Source organism: Condylura cristata, unplaced genomic scaffold (genome assembly GCF_000260355.1).
Source record: "Condylura cristata isolate star-nosed mole 26May11 unplaced genomic scaffold, ConCri1.0 scaffold00018, whole genome shotgun sequence".
In the NCBI taxonomy this organism is placed as follows: Eukaryota; Metazoa; Chordata; class Mammalia; order Eulipotyphla; family Talpidae; genus Condylura; species Condylura cristata.
In genome coordinates, this window is record NW_004567119.1 from 8,347,421 (window position 1) to 8,363,858 (window position 16,438).

At 39.9% G+C, this 16,438-nt stretch overlaps 1 protein-coding gene across 2 annotated transcripts in view; it reads right to left on the reverse strand.

The window, feature by feature from the left end:
- TTC29 (tetratricopeptide repeat domain 29) overlaps positions 1-14,746 on the reverse strand; it is a 357,304-nt gene extending 342,558 nt beyond the window's left edge. The window contains exon 1 of one of the 2 annotated variants that reach the window (XM_012726794.1): positions 14,691-14,746. The gene's annotated coding sequence lies outside the window, so the exon portion shown is untranslated. The remainder of the gene's footprint in view (positions 1-14,690) is intronic. The other variant, XM_012726795.1, reaches the window with a different exon arrangement.
- Between the last annotated feature and the right edge of the window lie 1,692 nt (positions 14,747-16,438).

Below are 16,438 nucleotides of genomic sequence, written 5' to 3' on the forward strand. Positions count from 1 at the left end.
TTCCTGTGAATTGCATGACAACATCTGAAAGATGGGCCAGTAGTTGCCTGTGATGAGGGGTGGTTGTGAGGGTAGGAGGGAGGAGGAGAGTGTGGTTAGAACAAAGGCAACGTGATCACTGTGATCTGGTTTTGTCCTGCCTGTTGTATAGCAATGGACACACACATGCTAACACTGAACAGAACCAAACACAGACACACCAGCACATGCACACAACTAAAATTCAGGAAATAGGGATAAAATTGGTGCATTTCAATGATACCCAGATCTCACTATGATATTGTACTATTGCAAGATGTGCCCATCAGAGCTCTCTAGATGAAGTGTATTTGGTGACAGAATTTCTCCCTCGAATTTCTACAACTCCTGGGGAATCCATATATTTTTCAAACAGAAAAGTTTAACTAAAATTCAAAACTTCCCAAACCTGTCTTTACCAACAAATGTAAAATCTACTAAGTTATTACTACTGTGCACAACTAATTCTGCCACATTTTGCTCTCACGATTGTGTAAGCTGAAAAGTCGTAAGCAAGAAGCAGAGGTGGAATGCCTGACTGCTTTGTGGAGAATAGGGTTCCGAACACCTCAAGGGATGTGGGTAACTAAAGGTTAAAAATTTCCTAATTAATGAGAAATCTTGCTCTAGTCTGGATCCACATTAGGAAATGCAAGGGAAGCATGAGGCTTGTGTGATTATGGAAAGTCAAGAATATTATCTTTTAATAAACTATCGCAATAAAACTAGAACAAGTTGCTTAAAATCAGCCTCCTATGCAATTTAGTGATGGGAAGCCCATGGAAATTACAAGTGAGATGGAAAGAGGCACAAAATGATGTAAAAATAAACTATTACATTATTTAAAAAAAAAATCACCCTGTTCATTTAAGCATACATAAGACCTACACCAGCTAGCAGATTTTCCAGGCAGTCATTTTAAGCTGGCTTTGTCTCCAGTCCACACAGCTGTGTGTGTGTGTGTGTTGGCCAGTAAATGTCTGTCTGTCTGTCCACAGAATAGCTGTGTTCCTATTTCTAGTTCTTCTATCAACCAATTTGATTGAATTATCATTAATTCAGCATTTGATTCATTAACTCCTCATGTTTGTAACGGGGGGGATTTAATGTGCTTTTCTTCTAATAAATACAAAATATTCTGACCTCTTACTTGACATTGCAAGATTAAGGTATTATCAGGCATAAGTTGTTATTTTTTAAATACTATCCTGGTTGGGATTATTTACCCCTACAAGTTAATATTTATAATAAGGAAGGATTAAAATAAAGTTTGCATTTGCTAAAGTTTCAAGAGTTCAGACTTAATAAAGACTATCATTTCTTATCCAGAGGATTATAAAAATACTTATTTTTAAAATAATGTTTGCAAGTAAAAGATTTATAAAGAAGTAAGTTAATATGAAAAGTGATTTTAGGTGGCACGACTCAGTACTTTATCTTTCTTTTTATCTGTGTCTTATTTTCCAAATTTGCTATATCAAACATATATTAGTTTTGAATCAGAAAATATATTCTTGAAAGTATTGCTGTATTTAATTTGGTGTGATAATAGTCCTGAAAAGAAAATATATACTCAGTGAAATTATAGAAAGGAAATATGTCAAATACCAAAGAATCCTTACTATTCAATTATGGGTGGTGATGTCTTCTCTTTTTCACATTTTGCATAATAAGCATTTATTAACTCTGTAATGAAGAAGTGATGGAAAACATTTTTATACTTCCCTTGCTTCAATTTTTGTTTTCAAATATCTTATTAGCAGTACTTACACTTCATGAAATCTTGGCTATAGCTGTCAACGGATGAGTTTGTTAATGGACAGGGGTTTACACCAGTATTAGTCACTGAACAAAGAAAAAGAAGCAAAAGCATAGCCATAAAGAATTCTAGCAAAATTCTAGCAAGCATAAAACTATAAAAGAAATCAAGTCAAGTATGCATTAGTGTATAAATGATAATGTATTTTTTCCACAGAGATTATTCATAAGTATGTCCTCTTACCTTCTTCCAATACCATTATTACCGGCTCAGAGTAAAAACGAGGTGAGTGGAGGAGGCTGAAAGGAAGAATGGCTGGTTTAAAAATAGAGGCTACCATAAACATATGATCAGAGAACGAGTGTTCACTTCTGAGAGAATGCAATTCACGTAAAAATCGCAAGGGTTCTAAAATACACACACACACACACACACACACAAAGAGCTTGAAAGGCTCGCTATCTGTGCCCAGAAACCAGCCAACCAAGCTCTACACCTATAGAGTAAACAGAAATGAACACTGGTGAGTGGAAAAAAACCTTGTGTTGAGGTTTAGTTTCAGAGTAACACTAGCTAAGTCAAAATTTAGTTATAATTTCAAATATCCTTATCTTGAGTTTTTAATCACAGGAAAGCACTGAATTCAATTCCCAGGCCTTGACTCTCTCTGCAGGTTGATGGGAGGAAAGTAAGTCCTAAACTCTAATCCCATGGTTGGCTTCACTGGCAAGGAGACCCCCAGCACTAGACCTTACAAAAGTCACTTCATTAACATAATAAACGAAACTGACTGCTCTCTTTTCTTAGGAAATGCCAAGGGTTTTAGGAGCTTTGTGCTGGGCATAGGAACCAAGTCCACAAGCATCTCTCCTACACTAAATACATCACACCATATGACTGCATTTCTATGAAATTCTTGAAAAGGCAAGCTAATCTATAAAATCAGAAAGATCTGTTGGGTCCCTGCGGACAGATACTGGAAGGGAGGAATTTAAAATGCATGAGGGCATCGATTTAAAATCCAACACGTATTCTCTTATGGTAAACATTTCTGGATCTGGGGCTCAGGAGTCTTTGGGGCAAAAGGATGGGCCATTATTGGCTTCATGTAACATTAGTATTTATCAAATAACCATGTCTTTACATTTGTTACTTAGTATACTTAACAAAATCATCCTCCTCTTGGAAAGCGATATAGTTTAGGAATCTTTAATCCAAGTAAGCGGTACACTAAATGGCAATGTTTGGGAACCATCAACACTGGCGATGTTGCCAAATTTCCTTTAGTTCCTCCCATTCCTGAAGATTTCAGTCAAGTACTTATACATTCCAGAATGTTTGATTTCTTCTCAGTAGCGATTAGGGCTCGATGCTTTCAAGTCCTTCTTTAAACTATGTGATGGTTTTGAGAAAAAGGCATCCCTTAAGAGCTTGAATAAGTGAAAATATATCCAAAGTGTATTACCACTACTAAAGCAACAGAAAATGGTAATTGATTCACTTGGTCCAATCAGCTGCGTATGGAAATTTCCAACAAGACTACTGATTGGACAGAAGCCCATCATTGGTCTCAAACAAGAAGTCAGGTTGGATCTTCCCACCCACCACCACTTCTATTTCCACCATGCCTTCCCCATTGCGAGGGAAATTCGCTCTCTCTGTGGGGATACAGGACTTCCAGCAATTAACAAGCGACTCTGAGACCCTTCAGGAACCAGTGCCCAGGGAGGAGAGGGATACAGTGGCCATCCCACCACTCTGGTCTTAGTGCAGGCCATTTCTACTCCAGGCTACTGGCATTCATGCTCTCCTACATCCATGTCCAGCAATCAGAAAAGATAAACTCCTGCCTTTGCAGCAACATGAATGGAGCTGGAGAGGTCATGCTCAGTGAAATAAGCCAGAAAGGAAAAGAAAATACTGGATGGTATCACTCATAGCAGGAGCATAAGGGATCAAAGGGGATATGGGGGGGAGAGAGAGGCAGTTGTAATAGAGTGAAAGTTAAAACAGCAACTTTAAACCAGAGACACGCTGTAGGATGGAAAGGGGAGTGGAATCAAAACAGGTGGAAAGAGTGCACAGGACTATGGTGCTGGAACATGGGTGAATTGGTGGTGGGAAGCCCACAGGGGTTACAACTGAGATGGAAACATGCACAAAATGAAGAATGATGTAAAAATAAAATATAAATAAATTAATAATAAAAATGGTTTCAGTGCCTCCCTGGTGGCACAACAGGTTAAAGTGCAGCATTATGAAGCTCTCCACAGCCACTGCAACACGAGTTCGATACCCAGCCAGGGAGGTGACCCACATGGCGCGGCAGACCTCTCCTGTCTCCACTGCTGCTCCCCTCAGCAGTGTATTTTAGTACATCTGCCTGTTCTGCTCTCCACTCTTACTCAGGTGAATCCTCTCATCCACTGCACCTCTGGCCTGTACCCAAGATCTGTATGCATGAATAAATAAATCTTTAAAAAATATATATGTATTTAGTATATAGTTATACTATATGTATTTAATATATAGTTTTGCTTGCTGCCTACTCCCTGTAAGCAGGTTTCAAATCACACAGAAAGCTTTTCCTAGAGTCCACACAGCCTTCATTTGCTTGTGCCCTGCTTCAGCTTGCTATTCCCAAAGTTCCCAATTCTGAGAGTCTTCCAACTATTGCCTGTCTCCAGAAATAATGTTAATTTGGCCCAGGAGTCCACTCCTGTCAGTCGCCAGGTCAGAAGACACTGCTGATGTATTTGCCCAGCTGCCCCAGGAGGACAAGGACGGCATTGTCAGGTCCATGCCGGTCACGCCTCCCGCTCCGCAACCATTTCAGCTAACATTGCAGGTTTCTCAGCGTGTAGTGCCTTCTCTGGGCACAGGCCAGATCGCCAACCTGTATGCATCTTTTTCTATTTTTACACTTTTCATTTTTAATTTGTGAAGAAGGAATACATACACCTTTCTTGAATATAGGGTTAAACAAAAATGTTTCTATTTAAAGGATCATGTAACTTATGCAAAATGGGACACTTGTGAGGCACCACTGTTTTTGTTTGTTTGTTTTTAAGATTTATTTATTTGTGCATACAGAACTGGGGTACAGGCCAGAGGCACAAGGGCAGTGAGAGGCTTCACCAGAGTCAGAGTGGGGAGCAGGACAGGCAGATGGACGAAGTACACTGCTGAGGGGAGCAGCAGGCGGGTCAGGAGACGTCTGCCGCGCCATGTGGTCACCCCCGGGGCAGGCGGGGATCAAACTCATGCGGAAGTGGCTTTAGCTTCTTAGTGTCGTGCTTTAACCCGCTGCGCCACCAGGGAGGGCCACCACCATTTTTTTTTTAAAGATTTAAAATAGAACCAGGGTACAGAGGTGGGGGTTGATAAGACTTCCCAGAGACAGAGTGGGAGCATAACAGGGAGATCTACTAAAATCCACTGCTGAGGGAAATAGTAGGGAGATAGGAGAGATCTGCTGTGCCATGTGGGTCAGTTCCCTCACCAGGGGTGGAACTCATGCCGCAGAGGCTGGCCATAGCTAAGACTTAACCCCTCTGCCACCAGGGAGGCCCTGTAAAGCATCATTATTAAACCAAACAGCAGGCAGGATATTGGGCAAAAGTCAGTGCTGAAACAGATAAACCCAAACGTATGGTCACTCTACTGCCCAAAGCCAGCAGCTCCTGACTCCAACATCTCATCTCTTCACCAGTAAATACTGGTAGCTCTTTGGGCTATTTCTCCTGAAAGTTATCTCCATTTTTTAAACTAACATAACTAGACGGCTAGTACTTGATTAATCCACTTTTTACTTTATTGACTAAATTGGGGTTGAAAAGGATTGAGTCCTCTTATAGCCCCTTTGCCAGCATCCTCCCAACTACAGCACAAGTTTGAGGCAAATGAATAATTAATGTTTACAAAATTGTCTATATAGGTAGTTGCTGAGTCAAGTCATGAAAAAGAAGACTGATTACAAAGGAAGATCACTGGTTAGGAGCTTCCCTCAGGGTCCTCTGGAGTAAGAGGTCCCGTCCCACCACTTTAGGCAGCCCTGTGATTATGTGTGGGTACCTGGCTTTCTGATGCTGCATAACAAACCACCCCAAAATGGAATGGCTTGAAGCCAAAGCAACATTTCTTGTGACTGTGAATCGAGAATCAGGGCAGAGCTCATGAGGGGCATCTGGTCACTGCTCTACGTGGCACCCTCTAGAAGAGTTCCAGGGCTGGGGCTGCAGCCCTTGGAGTCCTCAGATACCTCTCTCGACATCTGTGCAATCTGTCCTGGTTATCAATCCATACTGGAACTTTTGCGGAAGTTAGGTTTCTCACATGCTAGTTCAGGGTCTCAAAGCATGTAGAAAGGGGAATGGGAAGGGACAGGAAGAAGGATGCAGGGAGGGGGAGAGAGCACCTAATATCTTCAAATAAGGGATTTCTGACCCCCCCCATCTTAGGGGTACACTTCTCTTGCAGACTTTGCTTGAGCAGGAAAGAGCAGGCAGCTGAATTTCAGCTCTCCACTAAAGAATTGTTCGGTTTAGATACCTACCTGTCAGCATTTTGGAGTTCAACTACTGACTGTCAAGCAGTCCCCCCAATTTGAGTACTGCCTTCACCCTGAATCTCCACCTGCCAGGAAGGCGATCTGTCCCCCACTGGCACTTCCCTTGTGTGCTGGGCTTTCTGGCTGCTGGGGCTACTTGACCTTTACGTCTGTACTGCCATTGGGCTCAGTCTCAGGAGGAGAAGCAATAAACATTCAGTCAGTCAGTCACTATGACCAGATCCCAGTGAGAAGGCATCAACCAGAAGTTACGTGATACAGCTGAGAGTCTTTGGGGTTTGAAGCAATAGTTCAAACTCTTAAAGGCAGGCATCAGTAATAGGGAAGGGAAAGTCAGTTCTGGTTCATGGGTTTTGTTTTGTTTTGTTTTGTTTTTGATTGCCTTAAAAACCATGAAAAACATACATCGTAAATTGTGATTCCGTATGAATATCGAAGAAACAGACAAAAAGTCTAGTAATTAGTTACCTGGCTTTCATTCACTTCCATTCTCTGTGTACATGCGGCTACTTAAGGATACTTTCTTGAACTTATTTTGCCAAACATATTGAATATTAATCAGAATAATCTTTGATGTATATTTACCAGTTAGATAATATTTGTTCTATATTAAAGGGAAAACTATTGTGAAAAGATTTGGATAAAATCAATAGTAAAGTATTGATCTCTGTGTAAGTCACAAAGAAAGAGGCAGCCAAGCCCCAAAGCAGACCATCTCATTCTACCAGCAGAAATATTTCCAGCAGCAGAAAAATCTATGCACATTGTTTGGCTATTTTGAGGTCTGACTCCAACTCATCCACTGATTCGCCAGTCTGATTTTTTGTATTTATACTTTCTATGTATCTTTTTTTAATGTTAAATGGAATTGTCTTTTATCAGTCAAGGAAAGTAAGAACAAGCACCTTCTGTGAGTATTTCCATTCTTTGGTAGATCACATTAAGAGCACACTTACTACACTATCCTTAGCACACAGCTTTATGGCTGTGATTACATCCTGATAGGGCAGCAGGGGAAACACTTATAAAGAAACAGAAAAATGATACAACTCCAGTACACAAAGTAATTATCACATTTAGTGATCTACCAGAATGTCTACAGAACACATGAAATGCACCAAGTCAGATTTACTTATGAAAAACAAAAACAAAAACAAAAACCTTTATATTTCCTAAGCTAATCTTAGATATAACAATGTTCCAAACATCAGCAAATTTCACATGGCTGGAATCAAGACATCTGTATATAACAAATGCTTCACAATGCTATCTTTATCTCTCAAAATCATTTCTAACTGTTGGCTGGCTTGTTTTACAGATGATTCATAAATGTGGATTCTATTTTTCCCCCCAAAAGTAGCATCTTCTTCACCAAGGGGAGGGAAGTCAGCACGTCCTCATCATATTTTTGGTGACACACAGTTTTCAAGCCCAGTTCGCTGGATTTCTTTCTCTGGACTTCCCTTCCATGCCCACATGTACGTGATTATGGAGTCATTTCATCTATTAGCAGAGGGGACAGTCTTTCATTCCACAAGGCTGAAACTATTTCGAATTTTTTCTGACCCAAAAGATAAAATGAGCAGCAACATTGTTATTCAGAAAGATTAAAGTCAAAGGAATCCCCAGGTTGCTTCTAACACAGTATCGTTCTTTAGCCTGGGCAAGCCCTGTATTCTAGTTTAGCTCTTCTTTCTCACCCAGCCCTGATACTATTGAGCTGAACTGATATTTTCTATTTTGTTCTTTCAAGTTGAGTTAAATTTGTTCTCTGAATACTACTTGATTCTTAAATGTACTAATAATATGCCATATTTACAATAAAGTCAATGATCTTCAAATACAGATATGTGCTTCGTTATGGAAGTTACGGCCATTGCCGACTGCCATGAACTGAACTTCTCCTACAGGCCAGGAGTTACTGATGTGCTTTGCATTCATTCGGTTAGTCATCACCATTCAAAGGGGTCAAACTGAAAGTCACCTTGTTGCCAAAGTGGACTTGCCATCATTTTCTGTCATGATACCATGTTCACAGGCCACAAATCACATCCATTAAACCTAGACTCTTAGCAAGCTGAGTCCACACCCAGAAGGAAACTATTGATAAACATGGTCCCATCATAGTCCCAGTGGCCCCTGCCACTCCACCATGTCTACTGAGGAGGCCCCACCAGCTGTGAGGCACAGCATCTGCTTGCTGAGGAAGTGAGGACAGCAGTGTCCTATACACAGCCTGCCCCGCAGGAGTGTCCAGCAAAAGGGCATGGCCTTTGACCTTCCTGATCTCTTCTGACTTTCTGCCTTCATCTGACAAATATGCTCCTTTCTGTGTTTCCCCCAAAGGAATCCCTTTCCTCTGTTTTTCTTCTCTCTTTTTTTCCTCTCCTGGATTTCTTTCACTGTGCATGCCTTTCCATTCATTGAAAGGCATTGAACTTCCATTTTGAACAAGTTGTTTGCTATATATTTAAGCTTGAAATGATGATGAGAAAACTGAAGTTCAGAAGATCTCATTACTGGGGTTCAGACTCCATGCCTGTCTGCAGTCCCACTCTGCCACTGCTTCCCACACCAGTGTGACTTTCCCAGAGACATTACCCCAGCTAAACTCTTTCCTTTCCAGGCCAGAACATGAGCCAATATTGCATTATGAATCGACATTTTCACTGTGTATTTTCAAATGTAATTATCTCTCACATGTGGTTCTTATAAAGCTAGAAGCATCTTCATATAAGGTTATAAGGCATCAGGGTCATCTTTTGGAATGTTCCCTAGGGGGATGAACCCATGGCCATTTAATTCTGAATCTTCAGTCTCCTTGCTGGGAGGTCTGTAAGAAGAAGTAAACTAAATGTGGGAGAGACTGAGACAGGGGAGCAGAGGAGGAACAGAGGAATATGATAAGTGGAATGTTAGGTGGGGTCACCACTACCAAGTCCAGTGAGTAAGCATTTTAATTAGTGGGTTCCATCTAACCCTAAGAACCCAACACTTTTGCCTCTGACTAGCCAGGCAGTGTCTACATCAGGCCCTTTGTTCTCACTCTTCTCTCTGCCTAGACTACTCTTCCCAAAGGCCCACATAACCCTCTCTTCTCTCAGGACTTTATAGAAAGATCCCTCTGAAAACAACATTTCCACTGATTTCTGTGTCTTAAATTACAACAATTCTCCCCTTTTCCTTTGCTGCTTTCTTTATCTCCATTGCACTTATCATTATCTTACATTTGGTCTAATTCACATTTTCATTTCCATTTTTGTCACCTCTTTCTTTTAATTAGAATGCCCAAGAGGAGCTGACATGCCATACTTGATCTAAAAGGCTTGTTGAATAAATCAAACGAAGCATTTGAAGATACATCTCCACCCCGCCCCCCAGCTCCTCCACTGTACAATCCCTTGGTAACAAAGTATATTCTGAGCAAAACTAGGTTTTCCTCTCAGTTCAGTGGGACCTTTTCCTGGGTCCTGGACCCAAAAAGGTTTTAATTCCAGAGTTAGACATCACCCCAAAATAAAAATTGCCTCTTCCCAGGACACCCCCTGCCTACATACTGAAGATAATGTTCACAACGTAATGTCCAAAGCTGTCATAAAGTGAACGAACAGTAGAGATGCAGGCAGCTGTATACACAACTGGCACATCAAGTCAACCATTTCCAGAACCAATGATAGAGAGCTGCAATGGCTCTTCTCAAGCTGTCTTATCCTTTTAGATTACAAAATTCCATAGGTCATAAATTATAAACTGGCTGCTTCAGAACAGGCCTTGACATCATCATATGGCCATGTTAACTAGTCAGTATCCCAATTCTTTCAAAAACAGATTTATACGACTAGATTTGCTGCTATTCAGTAGGCATTAGGCCCTAAAAAACTAAGGGCTCTAACCTCTAACACTTTTTTTTCCCCCTCCATTTTCTTTTTTGTTGTATGTATAGTATACTTGACTGAAATCTCAATAAAGAGTTCCAAAAGTCAAACCTCATGGCCTTTCCCAAGAACAATTTATACTTCAGTCAGCTGCAGGGGTTAAACAGAGTATGCTTACAGGTCAGGTTTCACAAGAAGGGAAATGCATGGTGTGTCTCCAAGGAATGTCAAGCCCCAGAAGCTGGAAGGAGACTTGAGAAAAATTAAACATGTACAAATTTTAGTTGGACTTTATTACAAAGTCAACAGGAAGTCTGACATTAAATGCAACAGATTCACAAAAGGCTCATCCGAAAGCCACTCATGAAATGAAGCCATGGTAAAGTTGTGGAAATCTCACCAGATCACTGTAACCGAAATGATAATTATAGTGAAAGCTTATTTTTTAGAGTTTAATAAAATTAGCTAACACAATGGGTTGAACCCCTGGGGCAAATGTAGCCTTGGAGCAGCCAGTTTCTGGAGACCTTTCCAGGCCCCTCTCCACAAGTTGAGGCAGCTCCTGGCCTCCTGGTGAGTTAGGACGGCTTCATGGTGGTAGCTTAGGCTGATCCCTAAATGGTGAGATATTAACTGAAAATTTGACCACAGATCAAGGAGGAAACTGAAGTCCCTTAAATGATGACATGGAAGAGATGCAACCATGTGTGTTACTGATTAGAAACAACCTTATTAATTTAACCTGGGATCACTAACTAGATTACTCCTCAACTCCAAAGTTATGCAATATATGGTCCTAAGATTATTCATCTAGAATCATCCAAGAGGGAGATACTGGGAGACACTTGTTAAAAATGAATACCCCCAGGCTTAAGTTAGACTTAAAAGATTCAGAATCTCTGGGGTGCTGTCCCTGGAATCACCAGGTTTCCGCACTTCTAACACTCTCTAGGATCCACATTAGAGTGAGTCCCAACTTTAACTGCAAATGGAATCATCTGGAAGCTTTAAATGGAAAGCCAGCCCCATCCTCAGAAATTGTGTTAGGTTATTTGAGATAGAGTCTGGACATTGGGAATTTTAAGACCTAATATGCTGGCAAAGTTAAGAATAACTGTAGAAGAGTCTTTTCCCTATAATTGTCTCCTCCCCCTAATCTTACAGAAATAAAACATGAATCATAAATGAGTTCTAATCAGACATGCAAATATCTGTGACTTATTTTCAAAACACTGCTAAGAAGTTGAAATTATTCTTTGATTACATGAGGTTAAAGATTTGGGACATAAAGTCATTCAAAATCATTGTCTGAGGTATGACTGAACTATTTTTCATGAGGAGAGAGGTCTGAGCAGGGCAATTGCAGATTTTACAATCCCTGAAGATAAACCAGAGACACAGGGATTTCATGGATCCACTAGAAATTGTCCTGTTTTTTCACAATGGGCAAAGGAAATGGACAAAACATTGACATTGCAACCACTGTCAACACTATTTTTGAACTTCATTTCATTTAAACACATTTCATTTCATTTAAACTCATTTTATTTAATTTAAACTCATTTTATTTAATTTAAACTTCATTTAATTTAAACTGGCTTCCTACTCTACATCACTCATGGTGTAAGCACACTAAATACACAATTTAACCAGTTGCTATGTGTCACATCCAGTTGTCCCATTTTCCATCGAGTAAACAAACTTAGTTCTGTTACATATTCAACAATGGGCTTTCGGATTCCATTTGGTAAGACCATACATTTTAACGAAGACCTAGCAGTTGCCCTGTAGTAATGACACTGGGGGAAAAGGAAAAGAATACATGTCTTTCTGTCGAGAAAAGCGATTCTTTATCAGACCTCAGTATCCAAGCTCAGATGAACTGTTCCCTGAGGTTGCAATGCTTCTGTAAGAACAGGAGACCCAAAATTGGTATGGTTCATCTTACCTTCCCTGGGAGTCGGCTAGGACCAATTCGTCATGGAGAGTAGTCTTCTATTTTTACATTAACAATCAGTTCTCAGAAAAAATTTCATAATTCGAAGGAATATTTTATTTGGAAACCGGAGAGGAAAATCCGAAGGCCCCATAGGGAGAAAAGGCCTGGAGTGACATGGTCGAGGTCACTTGCCTGCTCCAGGGGAATCCCCGGTCTCGGTGCTCACAGGTCTAGGGGCTCAGTGATGCTCCCCTTGTCAGAGTGGATTCTTGTTTTATAAGGAACTTAAGGACAGATGGCTTTGTAAGACGATCTTCCACAAGCATGTTTTCCTGAAGAATATATTGCCAGATCAGTTTTCAAGTTTTTAACTGTAATGTGAGGACCAGTCTTGGGATACTTTAAAAATAAAATGCCAGTGCCCCTTGGACCAATGGATGTTTTCAATCATCTTGGGGAAAAAAGAAACTCCCCATGGCTTTTCCATCAAATGGGAGTACTGTGGGGAAGAAGGAACTGAGTGGGAGAAATCTAAGTGTTTTGTTGATTTCTGGAGTCAGTTCCCGACATCTTTTCATCAGCGAAGATATTTTTAGTCTGAGAAGGAGCGCCAGGAATCGTGATTTCTTGTTCCTTTTCCACAACTGGACTCACCAGAGCCTGAGCAAGTTGTAACCTCCTTGAGCTAGTCCCTTCTCTCAAAAATGGGGTTACTAAAACAGTGTTTCAGCCACTTAGTCCCAGGGATGGCACTGGGAACAATGACAGTGTTTGGGAAAGAAAAGGAAATGTCTTTGATCGAAGAAGTGGGAAAGTACAATATTTTATTATAAACAATAATAGTGGGCCTCTGCTTTTGATGCCAGGGAAGCAAACCCTTCTCCTCTCAGCCTGCATTAATATTGCACACAAGGGTGTTATTTCGTGTAAAATGTATGTGCTGAACAGCACCCTTGGGGCCTACGGCAATCATTCCATCTCCAAAAAGTGACCAATTCATCCCCTGCCCCCCCACAGTCCCCACACTAGGCTCATGCCTATTGCTATTATTGTAGAATAACCGAACCCTCCCTACAGGTCTGCTGGGCCCCATATGCCCCCTCCAATATACTTCACAGAGTAGAAGGAATCTGAAAGTGCTATCAGAATAGCTACTTCTGTTTGAATATTTGCTCTTGACTCATTGGCAGAACCAATAGCAAACTAATTATGATTTTGTTTTTATTTAAAACTATTTATAACTGATGCCATTGTTTACCTCATTGTTGGGATAATTTATTTTCATCATGCACAGAATAAATTTAGTCTCTGGAGGTACCAAACTTTTCAAAATCTCCCTTTTTCTCCCCAGTCTTCCCCTGGTACTTTCTCCATTTTGGTTGACTGGCTTTCAACTAACTTCACTACACTAAATTTTCTTAAAATTTTCATAGAAGCTGACAAGATACGTGCTGAGTCACCTCAATTTTGGTCTTACCTGCCAGTCTTTTATAAAAAAAGAAATGACAAAATGAATGAAGAAATAGTAAATAAATGATCAGGGAATTTGTTACTGAACTGTTCACTAAAACCATGAAAGATGCCCTAATTTAAAAACTATAATGGTTGTATGGTCTTACCACCAGATGATGGGAATGTTTGTGTAAACCAAGTCTACAGTTCTTCACACACAGGCAGTAACTCTTCTGAGCCAAAAGAAAAGAAATGCCAGCCACAAATAGGCATTCACTGTGGTGATGTTTAATTTCTGTTTACTATGTCAAGGTAACACTGTCACTCGAGTTGGAACCCCCTTGATCTTCATCCTGCTCCCACTCCTTCATCATAAACACCAATATCAAGGTTGACTAGTAAGTAGAATTTTGAGGAACTCCAGCACAGTTACTGAACAATTTGACTTTACCAAGCATGTATGTCTCAGAGATTATCCTTACTTATTTTATCATGTTGCAACTGATACATGGGCTTGAAAGCAAAATCAGCAGTGTATACATCATGTTGAAAGACCTGATAATAAATGTATGGTTCTTGCATCTGGTTTGCTGGTAATTTAAGTAGTCCAGACTGCTGGCATCACTTTAACAATTATCTAATCCAAACTTTTATCTTACAGACAGAGAGCCAGAGCCCAGAAAGGTGACTGGCTTTCTCAAAAGTCTTTTCCTATTCAGAGTTCTCTCAACTAATACAAGTGAGGTGTGAGAAGGGAAAGCATGTGATTTAGAGACAACTCCAGTTAGTTAGGACAATTTCTAGAGACTTGATAGGAAAATCACCTTAGGGTAACACCAACTTCCTCCAAACTAAGGTTACAGCCTAGCCTAGCATTGACTTGAATTTTCCTTTTCTAGAACACAAACAAATCTCAGAGAAGAGGTAACTAACTATTTAGGTAAATAAGAAAGGCTAGAGAGAATAGATTTAAAATGTGTTTACGTTAGCCTGACTAACTTTATAGCAACACTGACACCAGTGGGTAGAGAAATACTCTCATAGATCAATTTGATAACAAGGAATTCCCAAACTTACCCCACCATATTAATCTTGAGTTCCTGTGAGGCAGAGCTTGTCACAGAGGTTTGCAGGGGATCTTAATGACCTGGCAAAAAAAAGAGGAGCTGTTACAGAATGACAGAGAAATGCCTCCAGGTCATTGATAGCAGGGCATGCAATGGGAACTCACTCCTGGTATATAACAAGGTTAGCTGAGCTCCCATCAACACTTGATCTCAAGTTTTATCCTTACACAACCCTCCCTGTCTTAAGTAAATGCAAAAGGAAAGAAATATGAACAGTTCTTTGAAAAAAGAAAACACTTTTTAGGAAGGTTTCCAAGAAAAATTTTACCTTTGCAAAAAGTGAAAAACACTGAAGGATAAGGCTAAGGAGAATACATAGGAGAGTTGGCGAAGAGTCTACTTAATATGCATGACTGAATAATTAGGTAGACACTCAGACTATATTTAGTTTTTCTTTATTTCTTCTATTTCTTACAAGTATCTTTAACTTACACTCACTGTCTTTTTGTGTTTGTAACCTGTCACTAAATTTTTTTTGGAGGGCATCATCCTCTGAAATAGGAGTTGAGGTATTGCCATCAACTGTGACTTGAGGCAACTTTAACGAAAAACTTAAACCAAGAAACAAACAGACAAGCTGACGGAGTTAGTAGAATTTTAAATAATTTTTTTAAGTTCCTTTTTTCTTCATTGTACAAATTGTCAAAGGTGCTTCTCTAACATTTGATACTTAATCTATATTACTTTTCCATGAAATCATATGTCTTACCAGCTTATCCCTTAGTGTATTTAGGGTAAGTAAAGGACTTTAAAAAGCAACCTTTGGAAAAAAAATTGTATGAATTCAAGATGAAACAGCAAATACTCTAGAGCAGTAGCTTACAGTATGGTCTGTAGAGCAAATACCAACACAGTGGTTAAATTTTACTCCATGATGAAAAATTACTCTGGGCAGTAATTGGTGGTCTGACCCATGCTTCAACAAATATCACTGAATATTTGACAAAGCATTTCCTTTTTTTAAAGATTTATTTATTCAAAACTGGGGTGCAATCCAGAGGTGCAGGGACGATGAGAGGGATGGTGAGAGGATTCACTAGAGACAGAGTGGGGAGCAGAATAGGCCGACTGGCGAAGTACACTGCTGAGGTAAGCAGCGGGCGAGACAGGAGAGGTCTGCAATGCCATGTGGGTCACCTCCAGGGCAGGGGATCAAACTCGCACTGAAGCAGCTGTAGCTAGCTTTCAGCGCTGCGTCCCAACCCATTGCTCCCCACCAGGGAGAGCCCCAAAACATTTATTTTTAAAGCCAAAAGATTCTCTCTAAGAGAACTAATTACTATGGTCAAATCTGTACTTCTTAAAATGCAGTTGTATTATATAATCAAAATCAGTTGTATTTCTACACACTAACAGTAAACTATCTGAAAAAGAAATAAATGAAACAACTGCTTTTACAATTGCATGAAAAACAATAAATCAAGTTGTATTAAATTTGGAATAAATTTAATGAAGGATGTAAAAGAAGTATACACTTTGTAAGTACGAATGAAAGAAACTGAAGAATACAAATGTAAGTGAAATGATATCCTATATTTATGGATAAAAAGAGTTCATATTTGTTAAAATGTTAAATGATAGCCAAATCCACTTACTAATTCAATCAATCCCAACCAAAACTCCAAAAGCATTATTTTATTTATAACAGTTTATTTTTACATCATTTTGACATTTTTTTTCCATCTCAATTGTAATCCC